Here is an 8,144-nt window from a genome sequence, read left to right on the forward strand (position 1 = left end):
TTCTATCTTTATTCCTACTAACCTTGATCTTACTTAACCTCATCCCAAATCTCTAATATATAACCATGAAGACCACAAGTCAGTTTGATAGACACATTTATTACAAAACATAGGTCTTACCCCAAAGGGGAAATTAGAGACCAAATAATTAAGAAAATTAAAATCTACAAACACCAAGATAGGTTCACACGAGATCTAAGAAGATATCCCCAAGGCCATGCAAAGCCTTGAAATCACACGAACCACGTAGGAAGTTAATTACCACACATTACTCAATATGCAAGGAAATAAACATGCCTCAAGCAAAGATAAAGGTAACTCTTCAGCAAGATGGAATTAAGTTCCACAAAAATAGGAGAATGATTCATGATAGGTCCACAATAAGAAACCAACTATGCAAAATGGAAGAAATCAAACACCAAGGACTATTCTCAGAATAGTAGACTGGTATAGAAAAACATGAAATATTTTTGGTTGATGCAAGATTGCCAAAGAACCCAAGATGCTCCTGCATCAGACACCTAGGATAAATAAGGATTAATGTCCACATTAGGAAGCACTAATATTTTAAGAAGAATCATAAGGATCCAACTCAACTTGAGTTATCTAAGAACTATCTTCAACTAGTTTATTTTGCCACTGAACTAGATATTCCTTGTAATCTTTTCCTCTAGAGCTCTTTCTTACTCTTGTATCTAGGATTCGTTCAATTTCTTCTACCTTCTTCTTAGAATAGTCAGGATTATCAACAATCTATTCATAAAATTGAAAATATTCATAGATATTTGAAATCTTGAATATAGATGAAATATCCATGTTTTTAGGTAATTCAACTTCAAACGCATTTCCATTATCATGTCTCTCTAGATCTTACACAGTCTGAATTCCCTCATCTTTAGCTTTTTATACGTCCCAACTGGAAATCTATTCTTCTTCAAATGTACCATTACTTCATCTCCAACCCTAATTTTTTTATGTTCTCTCTTCTTATTCAGTCTCTCCTTATATCCCTGATTACGGCTATCTAGATTACTTCTAACTTATTCGTGCAAATTCTTCATAAAGTATACAAATTCTTCTACTTCATCATTGCTCTTCACTTCAATATTCAAGTTCCTCAACTTAGTAGTCCCTCTATTAATCATTCCATTTAATATCTCAAAGGGTGTTTTCTTAATACTTCTATTCACTAAATTGTTACATGCAAACTCTTCTTGTGTCAAAAATAAGTCCCAATCAAAATGTTTATCTCCAATCAAGCATCTTGACAAGTTACCTAAACTTATGTTCACAACTTTAGTTTGTCCATCGATATGTGGATGAAATGTAGAACTAAACATAAGCTCTGTATTCAAAATTCTTCCTAAGTGTTATCTAAAGATAACTAGTAAACTTAGTATCTCTGTCTGAAATAATTGCCTCTGCTAATCCATGTAATCTCACAATTTCTCTAAAAAATATATTTACTATGTGTATTGCATCTAATATCTTACTCCTTCCAATCTTGCAATTGGGGAAAATGTTTCTCCATAGTCAATTCTTTGTTCTTGTGCATACGACTTGCAAATTAATCTTTCCTTATTCCTTGTGACTTCACCATTCTCATCTAACTTGTTTCTATACACCCACTTGGTTCCAATCATATTGTTGTTCTTTGGTCTGGGTACTAGAGTCCATGTCTTATTCTTTTCAATCTAATCAATCTTTTCTTTCATGGCTTTACTCCAATCTTCATTCTCTAAGGCATCTTTTACTATCTTAGGCTCATGCATGCTCAACAAACTTGTATCACTTCTCAACCTATTCCTTGTCATTGGTCTATCTTCTTCATCACCAATAATTTTTTCAGCAGGGTGATGTCTTCTAAAATACTTTGACAATCTTGGTTCTTCTCTTCTTTCTTCAATGGTTCTGTCAACTTCAGAATCACTATGTACTTCTCTATTACGTAGATCAACTTCCTTTCATGTACACTTATCTTAAACTAAGAGCAGGGTAAACTTTAAGAAAGCCACCTCCAAAAAAAGATATAAAATATTGGCGAATATTTCATTATTTTGAAAAAAAAAAATATTTATATTGGTGAAACTCTCAATTTTTTATTCTAAATATGATTAATTTTGGCGATTATTTTTAAATCATAATTTTTTTTGTATAAAATATTGACGAATCTCAATAATAATAGGAAGTTCATTAACCACCATGGAATATTACAAATCAAAATTGAACATTTTTTACCTTGTGGAATGTTATGAGAATCATTACATATACTTTAAATCAATAGTGAATAATAAATATTGGTGATATATCCCTAAATTAACTAATAATTATGATAATTATTGGTTAGTTCAATTTAATTTCTCCAATAATATATTATATTTAGGTTACTCAAATCTATTCATGTAATGAATATTGTGGCGAATATTTGAGTTTAAAATTTTCAATAAAATAAATTATTGAGCGATTTTAAATATTCTAGAATTGAATTTTATAAAACTATGGCGATTTAGGTAGTATCAAATCTTAAATTATTAGCCAAAATACTAGCCAAAAAATTCTAAAATTAGCCAATTTACGAATATTAGCCACTAAATTATACCCTAACTAAGAGTGTACCTCAGCTTCTATCTGCAACTCAGCTACTGAATGTAACTCGGTTCCTAAATGCAGCTTGACACTCATTGTATGTGACTCGACAATCACTTATACTTTTTGTTGATTTACAACTTGGTACACAACACCTTCATCAGTAGGCATAGCTTCATAAAAGTATATAAAGGATTTTTACTCTTTAGGTTCCTTCATAGGTTCAGCTTCATGTACCACTATGTATTCATCAAACTTCACATTTGCATTTTCACAACTTTCTTAGTGTTAGTAGTCAAACACTTATAAGCTTTACTTCTTGTGGAATAGCCTAGGAATGTACCTTCTTCACTTTTAGTATCAAATTTACCATTCATGTCGTCTTTAAGAATGTAGCACATGCTTCCAAATACCTTAAAATATTTTACATTGAGTGAGTATCCATACCATAGTTCAATTTCTTCTACCTTCTTCTTAGAATAGTCAGGATTATCAACAATCTATTCATAAAATTGAAAATATTCATAGATATTTGAAATCTTGAATATAGATGAAATATCCATGTTTTCAAGTAATTCAACTTCAAAAGCATTTCCATTATCATGTCTCTCTAGATCTTATACAGTCTGAATTCCCTCATCTTTAGCTTTCTATACATCCCAACTGGAAATCTGTTCTTCTTCAAATGTACCATTACTTCATCTCCAACCTTAATTTTTTTATGTCCTCTCTTCTTATTAAGTCTCTCCTTATATCCCTGATTACGGCTATCTAGATTACTTCTAACTTATTCATGTAAATTCTTCATAAAGTATACAAATTCTTCTACTTCATCATTGCTCTTCACTTCAATATTCAAGTTCCTCAACTCGGTAGTCCCTCTATTATTCATTCCATTTACTATCTCAGAGGGTGTCTTCTTAGTACTTCTATTCACTAAATTGTTACATGCATACTCTTCTTGTGTCAAAAATAAGTCCCAATCAAAAGGTTTATCTCCAATCAAGCATCTTGACAAGTTACCTAAACTTATGTTCACAACTTTAGTTTGTCCATCGATACCTGGATGAAATGTAGAACTACATAAGCTCTGTATTCAAAATTCTTCCTAAGTGTCATCTAAAGATACTAGTAAACTTAGTATCTCTGTCTGAAATAATTGTCTCTGCTAATCCATGTAATCTCACAATTTCTCTAAAAAATATATTTACTATGTGTATTGCATCTAATACCTTCTTACAAGGTATGAACTGTTCCATCTTTGTAAATCTATCAAATATCATAAAAATAGAATCATTACCACTTTAAGTTCTAGGTAATACAAGGACACAATCCATATTGATGTCTTCCCAAGGTTTACTAGGAACAAGTAAAGGTTCTGGCTAGTTCCCTTAGCTAATTGAAAAATTTTGCAACTCTTCACCATATTCTAAACATCCTTATACAATTGTGTCCAAAAGTATCTTCCAGAGATCAATTTTATTGTCTTATCAATTATAAAATCTCCTGCAAGTCCATCACTATGTTTCTCCTCTATGATTGTATCTCTCATAGATCCTCTTGGTATACACAACTAAATTCCTTTGAACAACATGTCTTCCTAAATGAAATAATCAACCAAATTATTTTTCTCATATGTGATTTAATTCTTTATTTTTCTCATATTTATGTCCACACAGTGTTCAAGGAGATATCTCCAAGGCCGCAGAAAGCCTTGAAATCACACGAACCTCATAGAAGCTAATTACTGCACATTACTTGATATGTTTTCACCAAGGATAAATATTAAATTTAGTTTTTTTAATTGAGATGGCTTTAGGATCACTTTTTTTGGAGAAAGTGGTCCCATGAAGCCCTAAAAAGTTTGCTACATGATTAATTGGAATCTTCTTCTCAAAATTAGCAACCCCTACCTTTTAGGGTGTATATTTGAGTGGGCGGAAAAGGTGGGGGACTAGAAATTGCCCACCAGCTAAGGTTTATTTTCTACCACTTGTCAATTTTATAAAAATTGACAAGTGGTAGAAAATAAACCTTAGCTGGTGGGGCAATTTCTAGTTTGAAGAGAAGATTCTAATTAATCCTGTAGCAAACTTTTTTAGGGCTTCATGGGACCCCTTGCTCCATACAAATTGATCCTAAAGCCCCTCAATTAAAAAAAGTAAATTTAATATTTATCCTTGATAAATTCATAATTATATATTTTTAGCCTAACCCCATGATGACCCACTCTAACACCCACTCTAACACCCAACAATATGTATCTTGATACATGTGATATAAGTTAGAGACTAATCCCCCTAAGAATATACAAACATATCGACAACAGAAGTGCATTGCTTAAATCTCAGCATCAGACCTTAAGAAGCATAACTCGTACTTAGAACCTTCCTCCCCTTTGGTCTTAAGGTCGAAGCCCCCAAAGTGAGAATACTTTGTATTGATTAATTAGCCTAAGTAACTTGGGGAAAGGTGAATTTTTCAATCACAATAGCGTCTAGATTTAAATGAACCCGTTTCTGATCTCCTTAATACAACGCGAGTTTGAAAATTCATTTCGTGACCATAACTTTTGGTACGATTAGGGTTTGCAGGGGAAAAGAAATCTAGGAAGAAGAGGAGGCAGGTTGGAGCAGCGAAGATTGCGATGGCGTGGAACGAGCCGTGGAGAATGATTTTGAAGAGAGAATTCAATAGGAACTGGCCATTCCTTGTTGGCTTCGGCATTACCTTCGACGTCGTCACCAAGCTTTCTCTTGGCCTCTCCGAGGAGGATGCCAAAAAATTGCCTTTTGTACAGCGTCATGGAAAATGATGAAGGACTTGTACTGGGTGTATTTTGATGGATTACGTGTGGCTGATTTGTTAGTTATGTTTTCTACTCCTTGGAAGTTAGAACTGAGGTTTTTGAATTAGTTCATTTGCTTCTTTTCTCCAATGGATCAAATAAAATGGTGATTTAAGGACTCATCTATGTTTTAGTAATCTAAATTTCTTGCAAGAATACAAGGGCAACAATGATTTGACAAATTTTGAATTCCCTAATAAAACACATTGCTTTTCATGTTGAAAAATATCATTTGCGGTTGATGTTTATATGGAATTGCTAGATGGTATTGTGATAAATTTATATATTTGAGCGAGAAAAAAAAAAACTACCTTTCCCACAGTAACCAATTAATTTTATGTATAATGATTTTCTTTAGTGTTGTAAATCGGCAATTCAGGCATGTTTTAACTTTTGCATTGGTAACATCGTAGTTTGTGTCTTTTTTGATCTATATTCTTTTCAATGTGTTTTTTGTGTATTTTCGTATGCACCTTAGATCTCTTGACTTAAGAAGAATGAAATTTAGAGGTATTGTTAAATAGGGATAGTTTGCAATTTTATGTATTACGATTTTTTTCACTGTTGTGAATCGGCAATTCAAGCATGTTTCAACTTTTGCATTCGTAACATCTTAGTTTGTGTCTTTTTTGATCTATATTATTTTCAGTGTGTTTTTTTTGTGTATTTTGGTATGCACCTCGAATCTCTTGACTTAAGAAGAATGAAATTTAGAGGCATTGTTAGTTTTCATCTTTTTTCGTTGCTTATCTGTATGTTCAACTCCTAAACATTTATGGGTACAAAATGACGATGTGCAATTATTGATTCAATATTTGAATTAAAAAATTTGTTGGATAACCCCATGTAATTCTAGAACACTTTCCACACCCTAAATTTTGTCACAGGATTCAAACCCTCGTTTTGAAAGATTGCATTTACATATATGCTCGATTGGATTTTTCCTATGCAATTGTGGTTCCTACATTTGAATTGAAATTGTTTGAAGGGAAATATCATTGAATTCCAATACTCCTTTTACTCCCTACTTAGTTTTTTGGATGAATCCATTAGGCACTATTTTCTTTTGATGTGTGTTCTAAGTTAATTTCTTTTTAAGTTAAACTAAAATTAGTTTGACGGGGTTGGTTACTACATCAATCCCTGTGATGGTGGATCATGAAGTGTGATCCATAATGTTGATGCGAACTAAATGTGACACAATAGAATCTGGAAAGTATACAATAATTACTACATTAATGATATACTTCCAAACATTTTTCCATCTTGGAAACTACATTCAGGAGACAATTGTATCATTGACTTCTTATGCAAATTAGAGGTTGGAAGAGATGGTAGTGGAAGTTTTTTTGACACAATATATGAGCATATCCTCAAGATCTCACATCCCTCTTCAATTTCAAACATGATTGGGAGACTTTGATAAGTAAGAAAATAAACGATGATGTAAAAAATCATATAACTCAATTTAGCTATCTTGTAAAATTCTAAAGATCCTTCTGTTAGTAGTATTTTTTCAAAAGTTGTCTTTATTTGTCAGATTCGTCTGTGTCAGAAATACTATATATTTTAGCGATGGCCAGATTATGTTGGCTCTTTATGAAATACATGTTTTACCATTTTGCAGAGAAATTCAGGCCTTTGGATCTTACTTATTGTGAATCATGTCTAAATAAGTTGGACTGATGTAAAAAATTTGTTGCTATTCTTTGAATGCTTCTTGGCCAATCAACATCTTTGAATGCTTTCAAATCCAAATTGCATCCTTTTCTATACCATAATCCATAGTCTTCAGTACCTTTCAGATATCTCATGATTCTTTTGATTGCCATCATGTGATTTTCTTTAGGATTTGCTGAGAATCTTGCCACCATACCAATTGCTAATGTAATATCAGCCCTTGGTACACTTCAACAGAATGGTATAGCTAAAAGAAGGAATAGATCCATACCAATTGCAACTAGTTACTGATTTTCACTCTTCTGAAGTGAACCCTATTAGGAGCCAACCCTGTTAAAAGTTACAAAGCACACTATTAGGTGTGACCCTGTTAGAGGATTTAATCACCGTATTAGGAGTGTCCTTGTTAGAGGTCTTTAGACAAATCAATAGAAATGCCACCTTGTTAGAGAATTTACAAATAGCTATAAAGCCAACTACATTAAGAGATTTAGATCATTGCTACAATGGTTAGAGAGCAACAATGAGATGACCTAATTTTTGATGCAACTAAATTGCTGATTATAGATCTCAATTCTAGCTTGTATACTTGATCCTTCCTGATCAAATGTATCTTTGCATCTCAACAAGGTTAGTATGCTTATCCTTCTAATTCGCTTCCTTTAAGCATCATCAAATATTTATTTATGTTCCACACATTCAATCCTCAACTTGACCTTATATTTATATCTTACACATTATCAAGTCAACTTGAATACAACTTGGAATAATTAATATTCATCTTCTTAGTCGGCTATAACTAACACAGAATTCAATTGAACTCAATATGCTGAAACAAGAAAATCCTTCATTAGCTGATCCTGCTCAGTAAATACTAGCTTAAAGCGATTTTCCTATGTTAACCAAGTGAACTCGATTAACACTGCATATTCACGAAGTTCCTTTGGTAACTAAGTGATCTTGGTTAACATTGATTCCATCCAACATTTCCTTCATTAACCAAGTGAGCTCAGTTAACACTCAACTTCTT

General features: G+C 32.5%; 1 pseudogene; it reads left to right on the plus strand.

Annotated features, from left to right (window-relative positions):
* Positions 1–5,072: 5,072 nt before the first annotated feature.
* On the plus strand, positions 5,073–5,556 carry LOC149565759 (ATP synthase small subunit 6, mitochondrial pseudogene; annotated as a pseudogene).
* The last annotated feature ends 2,588 nt before the right edge of the window (positions 5,557–8,144 follow it).

The sequence above is a fragment of the Cupressus sempervirens genome, chromosome 3 (genome assembly GCF_028749045.1).
Source record: "Cupressus sempervirens isolate cs-2001-9-10 chromosome 3, ASM2874904v1, whole genome shotgun sequence".
Lineage (NCBI taxonomy): Eukaryota > Viridiplantae > Streptophyta > Pinopsida > Cupressales > Cupressaceae > Cupressus > Cupressus sempervirens.